Source organism: Paroedura picta, chromosome 8 (genome assembly GCF_049243985.1).
Source record: "Paroedura picta isolate Pp20150507F chromosome 8, Ppicta_v3.0, whole genome shotgun sequence".
NCBI lineage: Eukaryota > Metazoa > Chordata > Lepidosauria > Squamata > Gekkonidae > Paroedura > Paroedura picta.
Window position 1 is genome coordinate 104,385,896 of NC_135376.1, and position 19,870 is coordinate 104,405,765.

Here is a 19,870-nt window from a genome sequence, read left to right on the forward strand (position 1 = left end):
GCCACCTCTGCCACCCTACATTTTTGCTGTAAATATACATTTTTCATTGTGTACAATGTATCCATTTTTTTAGATTGAGAATGTAGCAAATAGTTTGCTAGTTTATGTATGTAAGTTTTGCTAAATTGCTTAGCTTTACCTTGTTCTTATTGCATTGCTTATTAGAGGCCATTGCTTAGTTCATTGTCTAACTTTTTAGTTTCTGCCACTTTCTGCTTGCTTCATAGTAATTGCTTGATATTCATTGCCAGCATTTTTAGGAATGCCTAGTGCTTGCATTCTAAAATATTGCTCAGGTACTGCCCACAGTTTCCTGCCTGCATAGAATTTGGTTTTCCCTGCATTTGCTTTTTGTCTATTGTTTGCTAGATTGCCTTGCTCAACGTATTAGTTTGCATTGGTTCATTGCTTTATTCATATGGTGGAGACCCTCACGCTTAGCTAGTTCATAGTTCATGTATGTTACATTTAGTTTTGAGTGGTAGTGGTAAAGAGGAACTGCAACTTCACAGCTTTCCTTAAGTCACCCAAACCCCTCCTAAATGTGTTTTGTTTTTAATTTGGCTTAAGTTTTTGTAGTTTTTGTAGTGGCAGAAGATGGCCCCACTTTTCTCTCTGAATTTCTAGGCTGAATTTCAATCTTTGCCACCACTAATGCAGTATATATTGGTCTGGAGCGAATAAATGGAAATAAAATTCGCTCCAGAGGGGGGATTGTTAAGTGTGGCAGGGCCCCCTGCCTCATTGACAAGCACACTGTCTTCTATAACCAATGGCACCACGCACTAGTCTAGGCTTAAGCTAAAGCCAAGACAACACTGCTAGGGTCGGCCAAGCCAGGCCAGACTCCATCTCTGCCTCAGGTTTGGAATGACAGCCTTTGCCTGACCCAGAGGTGCGTGTTGAGCTGGACTCAAGCTCGCATCAGCTCCCCCCCCCCCATTGTATTTCTAAGCGAGTGGACTGGCTTCCTCCTGTTTGCCTAAGGGCTCATAGGAAAATCCTTTGTCTTGCAACATTTTTCACACTTGGCCCCTCTGCCAGGGGAAATCTCCTCCCCACATCCTGCCAGCTAGACCTGATGGCTCTCTTCCTCAGAGCCATTAATAACTTTATCCAAATCCATTTACGGCCATCACCCCCCCACTTGGCCAGGTATTGTCCTAATCTCTGGGGACCCTGGAAACTTCCAGCACATGCTTACCTGAGCCTTGTAACGTAGCCCCCTTCCCAAAATCCAATGAAAACTGTGGCTTCACACAGCCACTCTGAGTGTCTTCCAACCCGGGACCTCCCACGCTGGTTCGTGCTTCTTCCTCTGATCCACCACTCCCCGGACAGGTAACTATCAAGCCTTCCACTCTTCCTCCCCCTTCTCTATATGACTGCTTGTATGTGTGTTAGCTATTTGTGTGTACTTTTGTTATTTTCCTTTCAATAAAAGCTTATATTAATATTTTAACATTTAAATCTGTGTTTGCCTTGAGTTCCTACAGGTGTAATAAACCCTCGTATACAAAGGTAACGATCGGATAACGCTAAGTTACCCCCCTCTCGCAGCATTTGAGCTAATATTCCCCACAAGCTCAAAGATACGTGTTTTGGGACACGTGTTCAGCAATTTGGGTAACAGGCACTGAGTGCCTTTAAAGCCCTGCTCTCTGCTCAAAACACGAACCGCCACCAATTCTTGAAAAGTTCATGGAAGTTTGTGACGGCAGGCTAAAAATCGTCATGAACTTCAGTTGGTGAACCGCTTGGTGCCCATGCCTACCCCTCGCATTCACTCTCCGTCCACACACACACACACACACTCACACACACACACACACGTTCTGTCCACCAGAAGGAACGGGCACCCCACCTCAGTCCACACGAAGGGACGAGGCCCCCGGCTCCGTCCATGCGAAGGGACGGGCACCCCAGCTGCGTCCTCTTCATGGGACGTGCACCCGTGCTCCGGCCATCTGAAGGGTCGGGCACTGTGCTCCATTCATCTGTGTGGACTGGCACTCAAACTCTGTCCCTGCGAACGGATGGGCTCGCAAACCCTGTCCGTCCAGACAAATGAGCGCTCAAGCCCTGTCTGCCGCAGCAGATGGGCACTCAAGCCCTGTCCGTCGAAACGAATGGGCGTTCGGTCCCTGTCCATCGGAACGGATGGGCACGCAGGGTTGCACTCACTCACTCGCTCACTCACACTCTCACTCTGCATCCCTACGCAACCCCCTCCCCCCAGCTACCTACCACTGATGCCCACCCCCACCCCCCGGCCGACTGCCGCCAGCTTCTGCCAGCCAACGTCATCAGGAGCTTCAGGCGTGGCATCACGCCAGGCTTCGGGTCGCCTGGTGCCCCCTGCTTAGCAAGCCCTTCCGCCTCCGCGGAAGAACTTGCCTTCTGGATGCTCCCCCGTCTCTTCGCACGTGGCCCTCCTCTCCCGATCAGCTCTCCTCCTCTCTGGATGGCCTCGATCTGCAAGCTTCCTCAGTCTGCTGAAGAAACAGACAACAAGTCTACAAGGCCAGTCTGAGAACTCAGGGCCCCTTCCACCTCAGCCCGCTCCCCTGCCCACTTCCCGAAAGAGCACACAGTGAGCCCAAGGTTTAGCTCTCCCAGACACTGCCTTCCCCGTTGCTGGCATACAGGTCACAAGCCCTCCTTGCCCAACCCACCCACTGGGGACCAGGAGGGGCAGAGAGGCAAGCGAAGGAGTTGGGGAACATCGCTCACCTCTTTCAGTGGCCACGACTGCCTTGAGGGCTTGCAGGAGAACCTCATCAAAACTCCCCCGGGGTATCCCTACAAGGAAAACCCGTGGTAAGCAGGGACGGCTCCTGCCCTTCCCTACACCGGCATCCTCCTGGCTCCTCCACTGCCTTCGGTTGGCCAGCATCAACTGGCGGCTGGAAGCCCGAGTACATCTATTTCAACCTGTGCACTACTTCCCCTTCATACCTTAACTAAGGGAGCCCCTCCTCACACACACACACACACACACACACACACCACTCCATTCACACCACTCCCTGCCCCACTCAAACCATCCCCTAGGCATGGGCACCAACCAGGGATATGCGGTTAGGTTCCTGGCTGAACTAGGAACGGAACCGCAATCCGAACGGCGCGTCGGGAGGAGAAATAAGGGGCCGAAGAGGACTAGGAGTTGCCTTGCAGCTTCGCATATGAAGTCCTACAAACCAGCGGCAGCACCGGTTGAGAGTACGGACTGGATTCCGGACCCTCAAGGAAGGAAGCAGTGTGACAACAGAGAGAATGGACCCTAAGGAAGCCATTCATAAGGACTGAGGATTAAAAAAAAAAAACTGCTGAGAATGATCCAGAGGAAAGATCAAGAGTAAAGCTTGAGACTGCTTGCTAAACATATCGTTTCAGTGTCAAAAGAGACCAAGCCCATCGCTTTGGCCAATGGCTTCGATACGCAAACTTCAAAAGAAAAAAAACAGAATGAGACAGTGTAATTTTGGAGAGGGGAAGGAACGGCAAATTATTAAGGCTGAAGGGAAGACTGTAGCTTGGCTAATTTAACCTCCAGCAGGCTCTACAAGGGAATAACCAGTGACTGAAGGAAACCTGCTTATGCTCATTTGCTAGCGGGCCATTCAAAACATATCGTTATTGCAGGGTGACTCCAGAAGTTGACATGTTAAAGACTGCGTGCCACAATGGGCTTGAAGCCTTGGAAAGAAGAGAAGCCTGGCCCAGTGGGAGTCATTGTGGGGACACTGAATGTCAGATGTTAACAGAAAACATAAGATGCTTTTTAGGTAGCTTGCTGCTTCCCAAGGTAGAGCAGGAACGGCAAAAACTCCTATCGGCCAATGCTGGGAATGGCAGGAGACAGATGCATGGTTTTTTCGCATCTGGAGGACTTGCCAGAAAGCCTGGGAATGCTGGAATAGGATTCATGAGGAGAGGCAAAAGAGATTGAAAGGGCAATTAGCACAGTATACAATATGGACGTAAGGAAACAGAACATGAAAACTCCCCCACACGTCCAGCTACTTTGTTCACTGCATGGCAAAAGCAGCTGCTAGGATCCTTCAAGCAACAAGAAGGAAAACAGAATCCTGACCAGCTACTACTGACTGATTAGACAAAGCGTTAGAATACGGGACACCAGCAACCCTTGCGTTCTTGAAGCAAAAGGCAAGAACTTTGCAATCCAGAAGAAAGCGGAGTCCCATAGGAGATCAGATTGGGGCGGGGGGGAAGGAGGTGGAGAGAAATCCTGGACTTTCAGACTGGCTATGTAAGCCTGGGGGGAAGAAGCATCAGTATGTCATCTACGGCGTTAGGGAGATGTACAAGAAGAAGAGAAGCATAGGGAAATGGCAGCCTGATGTGTGTGTGTTTTGTTGTTTTTTCCCTATCTTGGAATAGTCGTCCTGTAATATGCAAGCTGTATCGTTTCTCTCTTTACTGAACCAAAACGGTCTAGTAAAAAAAGAAAAGGGCTCGGAGTCCCTTTCGGCCCCTGCGTTCCGGTCCCCGGGGAAGCCGCGAAAAACAGCAGCACGGGACAAAAAAAGAAAGCAGAGGTTTAAGGGGACGGCCCTGAGTGCCTTTAAAGCCCTGCTCTCTGCTCAAAACACGAACCGCCACCAATTCTTGAAAAGTTCATGGAAGTTTGTGACGGCAGGCTAAAAATCGTCATGAACTTCAGTTGGTGAACCGCTTGGTGCCCATGCCTACCCCTCGCATTCACTCTCCGTCCACACACACGCACACTCACACACACACACACGTTCTGTCCACCAGAAGGAACGGGCACCCCACCTCAGTCCACACGAAGGGACGAGGCCCCCGGCTCCGTCCATGCGAAGAGACAGGCACCCCAGCGGCGTCCACTTCATGGGACGTGCACCCGTGCTCCGGCCATCTGAAGGGTCGGGCACTGTGCTCCGTTCATCTGTGTGGACTGGCACTCAAACTCTGTCCCTGCGAACGGATGGGCTCGCAAGCCCTGTCCGTCCAGACAGCGGAGCGCTCAAGCCCTGTCCGCCGCAGCAGATGGGCACTCAAGCCCTGTCCGTCGAAACGAATGGGCATTCGGTCCCTGTCCGTCGGAACGGATGGGCACGCAGGGTTGCACTCACTCACTCGCTCACTCACACTCTCACTTTGCATCCCTACGCAACCCCCTCCCCCCAGCTACCTACCACTGATGCCCACCCCCACCCCCCGGCCGACTGCCGCCAGCTTCTGCCAGCCAACGTCATCAGGAGCTTCAGGCGTGGCATCAGGCCAGGCTTCGGGTCACCTGGTGCCCCCTGCTTAGCAAGCCCTTCCGCCTCCGCGGAAGAACTTGCCTTCTGGATGCTCCCCCGTCTCTTCGCACGTGGCCCTCCTCTCCCGATCAGCTCTCCTCCTCTCTGGATGGCCTCGATCTGCAAGCTTCCTCAGTCTGCTGAAGAAACAGACAACAAGTCTACAAGGCCAGTCTGAGAACTCAAGGCCCCTTCCCCCTCAGCCCGCTCCCCTTCCCACTTCCTGAAAGAGCACACAGTGAGCCCAAGGTTTAGCTCTCCCAGACACTGCCTTCCCCGTTGCTGGCATACAGGTCACAAGCCCTCCTTGCCCAACCCACCCACTGGGGACCAGGAGGGGCAGAGAGGCAAGCGAAGGAGTTGGGGAACATCGCTCACCTCTTTCAGTGGCCACGACTGCCATGAGGGCTTGCAGGAGAACCTCATCAAAACTCCCCTGAGGTATCCCTACAAGGAAAACCCGTGGTAAGCAGGGACGGCTCCTGCCCTTCCCTCCACCGGCATCCTCCAGGCTCCTCCACTGCCTTCGGTTGGCCAGCATCAACTGGCGGCTACAAGCCCGAGTACATCTATTTCAACCTGTGCACTACTTCCCCTTCATACCTTAACTAAGGGAGCCCCTCCTCACACACACACACACACACACACACCACTCCATTCACACCACTCCCTGCCCCACTCAAACCATCCCCTAGGCATGGGCACCAACCAGGGATATGCGGTTAGGTTCCTGGCTGAACTAGGAACGGAAACGCAATCCGAACGGCGCGTCGGGAGGAGAAATAAGGGGCCGAAGAGGACTAGGAGTTGCCTTGCAGCTTCGCATATGAAGTCCTACAAACCAGCGGCAGCACCGGTTGAGAGTACGGACTGGATTCCGGACCCTCAAGGAAGGAAGCAGTGTGACAACAGAGAGAATGGACCCTAAGGAAGCCATTCATAAGGACTGAGGATTTAAAAAAAAAAAACTGCTGAGAATGATCCAGAGGAAAGATCAAGAGTAAAGCTTGAGACTGCTTGCTAAACATATCGTTTCAGTGTCAAAAGAGACCAAGCCCATCACTTTGGCCAATGGCTTCGATACGCAAACTTCAAAAGAAAAAAAACAGAATGAGACAGTGTAATTTTGGAGAGGGGAAGGAACGGCAAATTATTAAGGCTGAAGGGAAAACTGTAGCTTGGCTAATTTAACCTCCAGCAGGCTCTACAAGGGAATAACCAGTGACTGTAGGAGTCCTGCTTATGCTCATTTGCTAGCGGGCCATTCAAAACATATCGTTACTGCAGGGTGACTCCAGAAGTTGACAAGTTAAAGACTGCGCGCCACAATGGGCTTGAAGCCTTGGAAAGAAGAGAAGCCTGGCCCAGTGGGAGTCATTGTGGGGACACTGAATGTCAGATGTTAACAGAAAACGGGGATAAGATGCTTTTTAGGTAGCTTGCTGCTTCCCAAGGTAGAGCAGGAATGGCAAAAACTCCTATCGGCCAATGCTGGGAACGGCAGGAGACAGATGCATGGTTTTTTCGCATCTGGAGGACTTGCCAGAAAGCCTGGGAATGCTGGAATATGATTCATGAGGAGAGGCAAAAGAGATTGAAAGGGCAATTAGCACAGTATACAATATGGACGTAAGGAAACAGAACAAGAAAACTCCCCCACACGTCTAGCTACTTTGTTCAATGCATGGCAAAAGCAGTTGCTAGGATCCTTCATGCAACAAGATGGAAAACAGAATCCTGACCAGCTACTACTGACTGATTAGACAAAGCGTTAGAATACGGGACACCAGCAACCCTTGCGTTCTTGAAGCAAAAGGCAAGAACTTTGCAATCCAGAAGAAAGCGGAGTCCCATAGGAGATCAGATTGGGGCGGGGGGGAAGGAGGTGGAGAGAAATCCTCGACTTTCAGACTGGCTATGTAAGCCTGGGGGGAAGAAGCATCAGTCTGTCATCTACGGCGTTAGGGAGATGTACAAGAAGAAGAGAAGCATAGGGAAATGGCAGCCTGATGTGTGTGTGTTTTGTTGTTTTTTCCCTATCTTGGAATAGTCGTCCTGTAATATGCAAGCTGTATCGTTTCTCTCTTTACTGAACCAAAACGGTCTAGTAAAAAAAGAAAAGGGCTCGGAGTCCCTTTCGGCCCCTGCGTTCCGGTCCCCGGGGAGGCCGCGAAAAACAGCAGCACGGGACAAAAAAAGAAAGCAGAGGTTTAAGGGGACGGCCCTGAGTGCCTTTAAAGCCCTGCTCTCTGCTCAAAACACGAACCGCCACCAATTCTTGAAAAGTTCATGGAATTTGTGACGGCAGGCTAAAAATCGTCATGAACTTCAGTTGGTGAACCGCTTGGTGCCCATGCCTACCCCTCGCATTCACTCTCCGTCCACACACACGCACACTCACACACACACACACGTTCTGTCCACCAGAAGGAACGGGCACCCCACCTCAGTCCACACGAAGGGACGAGGCCCCCGGCTCCGTCCATGCGAAGGGACAGGCACCCCAGCTGCGTCCACTTCATGGGACGTGCACCCGTGCTCCGGCCATCTGAAGGGTCGGGCACTGTGCTCCGTTCATCTGTGTGGACTGGCACTCAAACTCTGTCCCTGCGAACGGATGGGCTCGCAAGCCCTGTCCGTCCAGACAGAGGAGCGCTCAAGCCCTGTCCGCCGCAGCAGATGGGCACTCAAGCCCTGTCCGTCGAAACGAATGGGCATTCGGTCCCTGTCCGTCGGAACGGATGGGCACGCAGGGTTGCACTCACTCACTCGCTCACTCACACTCTCACTCTGCATCCCTACGCAACCCCCTCCCCCCAGCTACCTACCACTGATGCCCACCCCCACCCCCCGGCCGACTGCCGCCAGCTTCTGCCAGCCAACGTCATCAGGAGCTTCAGGCGTGGCATCAGGCCAGGCTTCGGGTCGCCTGGTGCCCCCTGCTTAGCAAGCCCTTCCGCTTCCGCGGAAGAACTTGCCTTCTGGATGCTCCCCCGTCTCTTCGCACGTGGCCCTCCTCTCCCGGTCAGCTCTCCTCCTCTTTGGATGGCCTCGATCTGCAAGCTTCCTCAGTCTGCTGAAGAAACAGACAACAAGTCTACAAGGCCAGTCTGAGAACTCAGGGCCCCTTCCACCTCAGCCCGCTCCCCTTCCCACTTCCCGAAAGAGCACACAGTGAGCCGAAAGTTTTAGCTCTCCCAGACACTGCCTTCCCCGTTGCTGGCATACAGGTCCCAAGCCCTCCTTGCCCAACCCTCCCACTGGGGACCAGGAGGGGCAGAGAGGCAAGCGAAGGTGTTGGGGAACATCGCTCACCTCTTTCAGTGGCCACGACTCCCTTGAGGGCTTGCAGGAGAACCTCATCAAAACTCCCCCGGGGTATCCCTACAAGGAAAACCCGTGGTAAGCAGGGACTGCTCCTGCCCTTCCCTCCACCGGCATCCTCCAGGCTCCTCCACTGCCTTCGGTTGGCCAGCATCAACTGGTGGCTGCAAGCCCGAGTACATCTATTTCAACCTGTGCACTACCTCCCCTTCATACCTTAACTAAGGGAGCCCCTCCTCACACACACACACACACACACACACACACACACCACTCCATTCACACCACTCCCTGCCCCACTCAAACCATCCCCTAGGCATGGGCACCAACCAGGGATATGCGGTTAGGTTCCTGGCTGAACTAGGGACGGAACCGCAATCCGAACGGTGCGTCGGGAGGAGAAATAAGGGGCCGAAGAGGACTAGGAGTTGCCTTGCAGCTTCGCATATGAAGTCCTACAAACCAGCGGCAGCACCGGTTGAGAGTACGGACTGGATTCCGGACCCTCAAGGAAGGAAGCAGTGTGAAAACAGAGAGAATGGACCCTAAGGAAGCCATTCATAAGGACTGAGGATTTAAAAAAAAAACTGCTGAGAATGATCCAGAGGAAAGATCAAGAGTAAAGCTTGAGACTGCTTGCTAAACATATCGTTTCAGTGTCAAAAGAGACCAAGCCCATCGCTTTGGCCAATGGCTTCGATACGCAAACTTCAAAAGAAAAAAAACAGAATGAGACAGTGTAATTTTGGAGAGGGGAAGGAACGGCAAATTATTAAGGCTGAGGGGAAGACTGTAGCTTGGCTAATTTAACCTCCAGCAGGCTCTACAAGGGAATAACCAGTGACTGTAGGAGGCCTGCTTATTCTCATTTGCTAGCGGGCCATTCAAAACATATCGTTATTGCAGGGTGACTCCAGAAGTTGACAAGTTAAAGACTGCGCGCCACAATGGGCTTGAAGCCTTGGAAAGAAGAGAAGCCTGGCCCAGTGGGAGTCATTGTGGGGACACTGAATGACAGATGTTAACAGAAAACGGGGATAAGATGCTTTTTAGGTAGCTTGCTGCTTCCCAAGGTAGAGCAGGAATGGCAAAAACTCCTATCAGCCAATGCTGGGAACGGCAGGAGACAGATGCATGGTTTTTTCGCATCTGGAGGACTTGCTAGAAAGCCTGGGAATGCTGGAATATGATTCATGAGGAGAGGCAAAAGAGATTGAAAGGGCAATTAGCACAGTATACAATATGGACATAAGGAAACAGAACAAGAAAACTCCTCCACACGTCTAGCTACTTTGTTCAATCCATGGCAAAAGCAGCTGCTAGGATCCTTCATGCAACAAGATGGAAAACAGAATCCTGACCAGCTACTACTGAATGATTAGACAAAGCGTTAGAATACGGGACACCAGCAACACTTGCGTTCTTGAAGCAAAAGGCAAGAACTTTGCAATCCAGAAGAAAGCGGAGTCCCATAGGAGATCAGATTGGGGCGGGGGGGAAGGAGGTGGAGAGAAATCCTGGACTTTCAGACTGGCTATGTAAGCCTGGGGGGAAGAAGCATCAGTATGTCATCTACGGCGTTAGGGAGATGTACAAGAAGAAGAGAAGCATAGGGAAATGGCAGCCTGATGTGTGTGTGTTTTGTTGTTTTTTCCCTATCTTGGAATAGTAGTCCTGTAATATGCAAGCTGTAGCATTTCTCTCTTTACTGAACCAAAACGGTCCAGTAAAAAAAGAAAAGGGCTCGGAGTCCCTTTCGGCCCCTGCGTTCCCGTCCCCGGGGAGGCCGCGAAAAACAGCGGCACGGGACAAAAAAAGAAAGCAGAGGTTTAAGGGGACGGCCCTGAGTGCCTTTAAAGCCCTGCTCTCTGCTCAAAACACGAACCGCCACCAATTCTTGAAAAGTTCATGGAAGTTTGTGACGGCAGGCTAAAAATCGTCATGAACTTCAGTTGGTGAGCCGCTTGGTGCCCATGCCTACCCCTCGCATTCACTCTCCGTCCACACACACACACACACTGACACACACACACACACACGTTCTGTCCACCAGAAAGAACGGGCACCCCACCTCAGTCCACACGAAGGGACGAGGCCCCCGGCTCCGTCCCTGCGAAGGGACGGGCACCCCAGCTGCGTCCACTTCAGGGGACGTGCACCCGTGCTCCGACCATCTGAAGGGTCGGGCACTGTGCTCCGTTCATCTGTGTGGACTGGCACTCAAACTCTGTCCCTGCGAACGGATGGGCTCGCAAGCCCTGTCCGTCCAGACAGAGGAGCGCTCAAGCCCTGTCCGCCGCAGCAGATGGGCACTCAAGCCCTGTCCGTCGAAACGAATGGGCGTTTGGTCCCTGTCCGTCGGAACGGATGGGCACGCAGGGTTGCACTCACTCACTCGCTCACTCACACTCTCACTCTGCATCCCTACGCAACCCCCTCCCCCCAGCTACCTGCCACTGATGCCCACCCCCACCCCCCGGCCGACTGCCGCCAGCTTCTGCCAGCCAACGTCATCAGGAGCTTCAGGCGTGGCATCACGCCAGGCTTCGGGTCGCCTGGTGCCCCCTGCTTAGCAAGCCCTTCCGCTTCCGCGGAAGAACTTGCCTTCTGGATGCTCCCCCGTCTCTTCGCACGGGGCCCTCCTCTCCCGGTCAGCTCTCCTCCTCTTTGGATGGCCTCGATCTGCAAGCTTCCTCAGTCTGCTGAAGAAACAGACAACAAGTCTACAAGGCCAGTCTGAGAACTCAGGGCCCCTTCCACCTCAGCCCGCTCCCCTTCCCACTTCCCGAAAGAGCACACAGTGAGCCGAAAGGTTTAGCTCTCCCAGACACTGCCTTCCCCGTTGCTGGCATACAGGTCCCAAGCCCTCCTTGCCCAACCCACCCACTGGGGACCAGGAGGGGCAGAGAGGCAAGCGAAGGTGTTGGGGAACATCGCTCACCTCTTTCAGTGGCCACGACTCCCTTGAGGGCTTGCAGGAGAACCTCATCAAAACTCCCCCGGGGTATCCCTACAAGGAAAACCCGTGGTAAGCAGGGACGGCTCCTGCCCTTCCCTCCACCGGCATCCTCCAGGCTCCTCCACTGCCTTCGGTTGGCCAGCATCAACTGGCGGCTACAAGCCCGAGTACATCTATTTCAACCTGTGCACTACCTCCCCTTCATACCTTAACTAAGGGAGCCCCTCCTCACACACACACACACACACACACACACACCACTCCATTCACACCACTCCCTGCCCCACTCAAACCATCCCCTAAGCATGGGCACCAACCAGGGATATGCGGTTAGGTTCCTGGCTGAACTAGGGACGGAACCGCAATCCGAACGGTGCGTCGGGAGGAGAAATAAGGGGCCGAAGAGGTCTAGGAGTTGCCTTGCAGCTTCGCATATGAAGTCCTACAAACCAGCGGCAGCACCGGTTGAGAGTACGGACTGGATTCCGGACCCTCAAGGAAGGAAGCAGTGTGAAAACAGAGAGAATGGACCCTAAGGAAGCCATTCATAAGGACTGAGGATTTAAAAAAAAAAACTGCTGAGAATGATCCAGAGGAAAGATCAAGAGTAAAGCTTGACACTGCTTGCTAAACATATCGTTTCAGTGTCAAAAGAGACCAAGCCCATCGCTTTGGCCAATGCCTTCGATACGCAAACTTCAAAAGAAAAAAAACAGAATGAGACAGTGTAATTTTGGAGAGGGGAAGGAACGGCAAATTATTAAGGCTGAAGGGAAGACTGTAGCTTGGCTAATTTAACCTCCAGCAGGCTCTACAAGGGAATAACCAGTGACTGTAGGAGGCCTGCTTATTCTCATTTGCTAGCGGGCCATTCAAAACATATCGTTATTGCAGGGTGACTCCAGAAGTTGACAAGTTAAAGACTGCGCGCCACAATGGGCTTGAAGCCTTGGAAAGAAGAGAAGCCTGGCCCAGTGGGAGTCATTGTGGGGACACTGAATGTCAGATGTTAACAGAAAACGGGGATAAGATGCTTTTTAGGTAGCTTGCTGCTTCCCAAGGTAGAGCAGGAATGGCAAAAACTCCTATCAGCCAATGCTGGGAACGGCAGGAGACAGATGCATGGTTTTTTCGCATCTGGAGGACTTGCTAGAAAGCCTGGGAATGCTGGAATATGATTCATGAGGAGAGGCAAAAGAGATTGAAAGGGCAATTAGCACAGTATACAATATGGACATAAGGAAACAGAACAAGAAAACTCCTCCACACGTCTAGCTACTTTGTTCAATCCATGGCAAAAGCAGCTGCTAGGATCCTTCATGCAACAAGATGGAAAACAGAATCCTGACCAGCTACTACTGAATGATTAGACAAAGCGTTAGAATACGGGACACCAGCAACACTTGCGTTCTTGAAGCAAAAGGCAAGAACTTTGCAATCCAGAAGAAAGCAGAGTCCCATAGGAGATCAGATTGGGGCGGGGGGGAAGGAGGTGGAGAGAAATCCTGGACTTTCAGACTGGCTATGTAAGCCTGGGGGGAAGAAGCATCAGTATGTCATCTACGGCGTTAGGGAGATGTACAAGAAGAAGAGAAGCATAGGGAAATGGCAGCCTAATGTGTGTGTGTTTTGTTGTTTTTTCCCTATCTTGGAATAGTAGTCCTGTAATATGCAAGCTGTAGCATTTCTCTCTTTACTGAACCAAAACGGTCCAGTAAAAAAAGAAAAGGGCTCGGAGTCCCTTTCGGCCCCTGCGTTCCCGTCCCCGGGGAGGCCGCGAAAAACAGCGGCACGGGACAAAAAAAGAAAGCAGAGGTTTAAGGGGACGGCCCTGAGTGCCTTTAAAGCCCTGCTCTCTGCTCAAAACACGAACCGCCACCAATTCTTGAAAAGTTCATGGAAGTTTGTGACGGCAGGCTAAAAATCGTCATGAACTTCAGTTGGTGAGCCGCTTGGTGCCCATGCCTACCCCTCGCATTCACTCTCCGTCCACACACACACACACACACACACTGACACACACACACACACACGTTCTGTCCACCAGAAAGAACGGGCACCCCACCTCAGTCCACACGAAGGGACGAGGCCCCCGGCTCCGTCCCTGCGAAGGGACGGGCACCCCAGCTGCGTCCACTTCAGGGGACGTGCACCCGTGCTCCGGCCAACTGAAGGGTCGGGCACTGTGCTCCGTTCATCTGTGTGGACTGGCACTCAAACTCTGTCCCTGCGAACGGATGGGCTCGCAAGCCCTGTCCGTCCAGACAGAGGAGCGCTCAAGCCCTGTCCGCCGCAGCAGATGGGCACTCAAGCCCTGTCCGTCGAAACGAATGGGCGTTTGGTCCCTGTCCGTCGGAACGGATGGGCACGCAGGGTTGCACTCACTCACTCGCTCACTCACACTCTCACTCTGCATCCCTACGCAACCCCCTCCCCCCAGCTACCTGCCACTGATGCCCACCCCCACCCCCCGGCCGACTGCCGCCAGCTTCTGCCAGCCAACGTCATCAGGAGCTTCAGGCGTGGCATCACGCCAGGCTTCGGGTCGCCTGGTGCCCCCTGCTTAGCAAGCCCTTCCGCTTCCGCGGAAGAACTTGCCTTCTGGATGCTCCCCCGTCTCTTCGCACGGGGCCCTCCTCTCCCGGTCAGCTCTCCTCCTCTTTGGATGGCCTCGATCTGCAAGCTTCCTCAGTCTGCTGAAGAAACAGACAACAAGTCTACAAGGCCAGTCTGAGAACTCAGGGCCCCTTCCACCTCAGCCCGCTCCCCTTCCCACTTCCCGAAAGAGCACACAGTGAGCCGAAAGGTTTAGCTCTCCCAGACACTGCCTTCCCCGTTGCTGGCATACAGGTCCCAAGCCCTCCTTGCCCAACCCACCCACTGGGGACCAGGAGGGGCAGAGAGGCAAGCGAAGGTGTTGGGGAACATCGCTCACCTCTTTCAGTGGCCACGACTCCCTTGAGGGCTTGCAGGAGAACCTCATCAAAACTCCCCCGGGGTATCCCTACAAGGAAAACCCGTGGTAAGCAGGGACGGCTCCTGCCCTTCCCTCCACCGGCATCCTCCAGGCTCCTCCACTGCCTTCGGTTGGCCAGCATCAACTGGCGGCTGCAAGCCCGAGTACATCTATTTCAACCTGTGCACTACCTCCCCTTCATACCTTAACTAAGGGAGCCCCTCCTCACACACACACACACACACACACACACACCACTCCATTCACACCACTCCCTGCCCCACTCAAACCATCCCCTAGGCATGGGCACCAACCAGCGATATGCGGTTAGGTTCCTGGCTGAACTAGGGACGGAACCGCAATCCGAACAGTGCGTCGGGAGGAGAAATAAGGGGCCGAAGAGGACTAGGAGTTGCCTTGCAGCTTCGCATATGAAGTCCTACAAACCAGCGGCAGCACCGGTTGAGAGTACGGACTGGATTCCGGACCCTCAAGGAAGGAAGCAGTGTGAAAACAGAGAGAATGGACCCTAAGGAAGCCATTCATAAGGACTGAGGATTTAAAAAAAAAACTGCTGAGAATGATCCAGAGGAAAGATCAAGAGTAAAGCTTGACACTGCTTGCTAAACATATCGTTTCAGTGTCAAAAGAGACCAAGCCCATCGCTTTGGCCAATGCCTTCGATACGCAAACTTCAAAAGAAAAAAAACAGAATGAGACAGTGTAATTTTGGAGAGGGGAAGGAATGGCAAATTATTAAGGCTGAAGGGAAGACTGTAGCTTGGCTAATTTAACCTCCAGCAGGCTCTACAAGGGAATAACCAGTGACTGTAGGAGGCCTGCTTATTCTCATTTGCTAGCGGGCCATTCAAAACATATCGTTATTGCAGGGTGACTCCAGAAGTTGACAAGTTAAAGACTGCGCGCCACAATGGGCTTGAAGCCTTGGAAAGAAGAGAAGCTTGGCCCAGTGGGAGTCATTGTGGGGACACTGAATGTCAGATGTTAACAGAAAACGGGGATAAGATGCTTTTTAGGTAGCTTGCTGCTTCCCGAGGTAGAGCAGGAATGGCAAAAACTCCTATCAGCCAATGCTGGGAACGGCAGGAGACAGATGCATGGTTTTTTCGCATCTGGAGGACTTGCTAGAAAGCCTGGGAATGCTGGAATATGATTCATGAGGAGAGGCAAAAGAGATTGAAAGGGCAATTAGCACAGTATACAATATGGACATAAGGAAACAGAACAAGAAAACTCCTCCACACGTCTAGCTACTTTGTTCAATCCATGGCAAAAGCAGCTGCTAGGATCCTTCATGCAACAAGATGGAAAACAGAATCCTGACCAGCTACTACTGACTGATTAGACAAAGCGTTAGAATACGGGACACCAGCAACACTTGCGTTCTTGAAGCAAAAGGCAAGAACTTTGCAATCCAGAAGAAAGCGGAGTCCCATAGGAGATCAGATTGGGGCGGGGGGGGGGAGGAGGTGGAGAGAAATCCTGGACTTTCAGACTGGCTATGTAAGCCTGGGGGGAAGAAGCATCAGTATGTCATCTACGGCGTTAGGGAGATGTACAAGAAGAAGAGAAGCATAGGGAAATGGCAGCCTGATGTGTGTGTGTTTTGTTGTTTTTTCCCTATCTTGGAATAGTAGTCCTGTAATATGCAAGCTGTAGCATTTCTCTCTTTACTGAACCAAAACGGTCCAGTAAATAAAGAAAAGGGCTCGGAGTCCCTTTCGGCCCCTGCGTTCCCGTCCCCGGGGAGGCCGCGAAAAACAGCGGCACGGGACAAAAAAAGAAAGCAGAGGTTTAAGGGGACGGCCCTGAGTGCCTTTAAAGCCCTGCTCTCTGCTCAAAACACGAACCGCCACCAATTCTTGAAAAGTTCATGGAAGTTTGTGACGGCAGGCTAAAAATCGTCATGAACTTCAGTTGGTGAGCCGCTTGGTGCCCATGCCTACCCCTCGCATTCACTCTCCGTCCACACACACACACACACTGACACACACACACACACACGTTCTGTCCACCAGAAAGAACGGGCACCCCACCTCAGTCCACACGAAGGGACGAGGCCCCCGGCTCCGTCCCTGCGAAGGGACGGGCACCCCAGCTGCGTCCACTTCAGGGGACGTGCACCCGTGCTCCGGCCATCTGAAGGGTCGGGCACTGTGCTCCGTTCATCTGTGTGGACTGGCACTCAAACTCTGTCCCTGCGAACGGATGGGCTCGCAAGCCCTGTCCGTCCAGACAGAGGAGCGCTCAAGCCCTGCCCGCCGCAGCAGATGGGCACTCAAGCCCTGTCCGTCGAAACGAATGGGCGTTTGGTCCCTGTCCGTCGGAACGGATGGGCACGCAGGGTTGCACTCACTCGCTCGCTCACTCACACTCTCACTCTGCATCCCTACGCAACCCCCTCCCCCCAGCTACCTGCCACTGATGCCCACCCCCACCCCCCGGCCGACTGCCGCCAGCTTCTGCCTGCCAACGTCATCAGGAGCTTCAGGCGTGGCATCACGCCAGGCTTCGGGTCGCCTGGTGCCCCCTGCTTAGCAAGCCCTTCCGCTTCCGCGGAAGAACTTGCCTTCTGGATGCTCCCCCGTCTCTTCGCACGTGGCCCTCCTCTCCCGGTCAGCTCTCCTCCTCTTTGGATGGCCTCGATCTGCAAGCTTCCTCAGTCTGCTGAAGAAACAGACAACAAGTCTACAAGGCCAGTCTGAGAACTCAGGGCCCCTTCCACCTCAGCCCGCTCCCCTTCCCACTTCCCGAAAGAGCACACAGTGAGCCGAAAGGTTTAGCTCTCCCAGACACTGCCTTCCCCGTTGCTGGCATACAGGTCACAAGCCCTCCTTGCCCAACCCACCCACTGGGGACCAGGAGGGGCAGAGAGGCAAGCGAAGGAGTTGGGGAACATCGCTCACCTCTTTCAGTGGCCACGACTCCCTTGAGGGCTTGCAGGAGAACCTCATCAAAACTCCCCCGGGGTATCCCTACAAGGAAAACCCGTGGTAAGCAGGGACGGCTCCTGCCCTTCCCTCCACCGGCATCCTCCAGGCTCCTCCACTGCCTTCGGTTGGCCAGCATCAACTGGCGGCTGCAAGCCCGAGTACATCGATTTCAACCTGTGCACTACCTCCCCTTCATACCTTAACTAAGGGAGCCCCTCCTCACACACACACACACACACACACACACACACCACTCCATTCACACCACTCCCTGCCCCACTCAAACCATCCCCTAGGCATGGGCACCAACCAGGGATATGCGGTTAGGTTCCTGGCTGAACTAGGGATGGAACCGCAATCCGAACGGTGCGTCGGGAGGAGAAATAAGGGGCCGAAGAGGACTAGGAGTTGCCTTGCAGCTTCGCATATGAAGTCCTACAAACCAGCGGCAGCACCGGTTGAGAGTACGGACTGGATTCCGGACCCTCAAGGAAGGAAGCAGTGTAAAAACAGAGAGAATGGACCCTAAGGAAGCCATTCATAAGGACTGAGGTTTAAAAAAAAAAAACTGCTGAGAATGATCCAGAGGAAAGATCAAGAGTAAAGCTTGAGACTGCTTGCTAAACATATCGTTTCAGTGTCAAAAGAGACCAAGCCCATCGCTTTGGCCAATGCCTTCGATACGCAAACTTCAAAAGAAAAAAAACAGAATGAGACAGTGTAATTTTGGAGAGGGGAAGGAACGGCAAATTATTAAGGCTGAAGGGAAGACTGTAGCTTGGCTAATTTAACCTCCAGCAGGCTCTACAAGGGAATAACCAGTGACTGTAGGAGGCCTGCTTATTCTCATTTGCTAGCGGGCCATTCAAAACATATCGTTACTGCAGGGTGACTCCAGAAGTTGACAAGTTAAAGACTGCGCGCCACAATGGGCTTGAAGCCTTGGAAAGAAGAGAAGCCTGGCCCAGTGGGAGTCATTGTGGGGACACTGAATGTCAGATGTTAACAGAAAACGGGGATAAGATGCTTTTTAGGTAGCTTGCTGCTTCCCAAGGTAGAGCAGGAATGGCAAAAACTCCTATCAGCCAATGCTGGGAACGGCAGGAGACAGATGCATGGTTTTTTCGCATCTGGAGGACTTGCTAGAAAGCCTGGGAATGCTGGAATATGATTCATGAGGAGAGGCAAAAGAGATTGAAAGGGCAATTAGCACAGTATACAATATGGACATAAGGAAACAGAACAAGAATTCTCCTCCACACGTCTAGCTACTTTGTTCAATCCATGGCAAAAGCAGCTGCTAGGATCCTTCATGCAACAAGATGAAAAACAGAATCCTGACCAGCTACTACTGACTGATTAGACAAAGCGTTAGAATACGGGACACCAGCAACACTTGCGTTCTTGAAGCAAAAGGCAAGAACTTTGCAATCCAGAAGAAAGCGGAGTCCCATAGGAGATCAGATTGGGGCGGGGGGGAAGGAGGTGGAGAGAAATCCTGGACTTTCAGATTGGCTATGTAAGCCTGGGGGGAAGAAGCATCAGTATGTCATCTACGGCGTTAGGGAGATGTACAAGAAGAAGAGAAGCATAGGGAAATGGCAGCCTGATGTGTGTGTGTTTTGTTGTTTTTTCCCGATCTTGGAATAGTAGTCCTGTAATATGCAAGCTGTAGCATTTCTCTCTTTACTGAACCAAAACGGTCCAGTAAAAAAAGAAAAGGGCTCGGAGTCCCTTTCGGCCCCTGCGTTCCCGTCCCCGGGGAGGCCGCGAAAAACAGCGGCACGGGACAAAAAAAGAAAGCAGAGGTTTAAGGGGACGGCCCTGAGTGCCTTTAAAGCCCTGCTCTCTGCTCAAAACACGAACCGCCACCAATTCTTGAAAAGTTCATGGAAGTTTGTGACGGCAGGCTAAAAATCATCATGAACTTCAGTTGGTGAGCCGCTTGGTGCCCATGCCTACCCCTCGCATTCACTCTCCGTCCACACACACACACACACTGACACACACACACACACACGTTCTGTCCACCAGAAAGAACGGGCACCCCACCTCAGTCCACACGAAGGGACGAGGCCCCCGGCTCCGTCCCTGCGAAGGGACGGGCACCCCAGCTGCGTCCACTTCAGGGGACGTGCACCCGTGCTCCGGCCATCTGAAGGGTCGGGCACTGTGCTCCGTTCATCTGTGTGGACTGGCACTCAAACTCTGTCCCTGCGAACGGATGGGCTCGCAAGCCCTGTCCGTCCAGACAGAGGAGCGCTCAAGCCCTGTCCGCCTCAGCAGATGGGCACTCAAGCCCTGTCCGTCGAAACGAATGGGCGTTTGGTCCCTGTCCATCGGAACGGATGGGCACGCAGGGTTGCACTCACTCACTCGCTCACTC

General features: G+C 52.9%; 2 long non-coding RNA genes across 3 annotated transcripts in view; both read right to left on the reverse strand.

The window, feature by feature from the left end:
- Nucleotides 1-19,870, reverse strand: part of LOC143842753 (uncharacterized) — a 36,805-nt gene that overhangs the window by 7,048 nt on the left and 9,887 nt on the right. Inside the window, exons 1-4 of one of the 2 annotated variants that reach the window (XR_013233340.1) lie at nt 8,607-8,677; nt 5,334-5,431; nt 2,734-2,802; nt 2,398-2,495 (exon numbers count right to left, since the gene is read on the reverse strand). This is a non-coding gene — a long non-coding RNA (uncharacterized LOC143842753). Of the gene's footprint in view, nt 1-2,397; nt 2,496-2,733; nt 2,803-5,333; nt 5,432-8,606; nt 8,678-19,870 lie in introns of those variants that run through there. The other variant, XR_013233339.1, reaches the window with a different exon arrangement.
- LOC143842751 (uncharacterized) lies at nt 14,510-17,551 on the reverse strand. The gene is made up of 3 exons (XR_013233337.1): nt 17,458-17,551; nt 17,121-17,218; nt 14,510-14,578 (listed from the first exon to the last, which is right to left on the reverse strand). It is a non-coding gene; the product is annotated as an uncharacterized LOC143842751 (long non-coding RNA).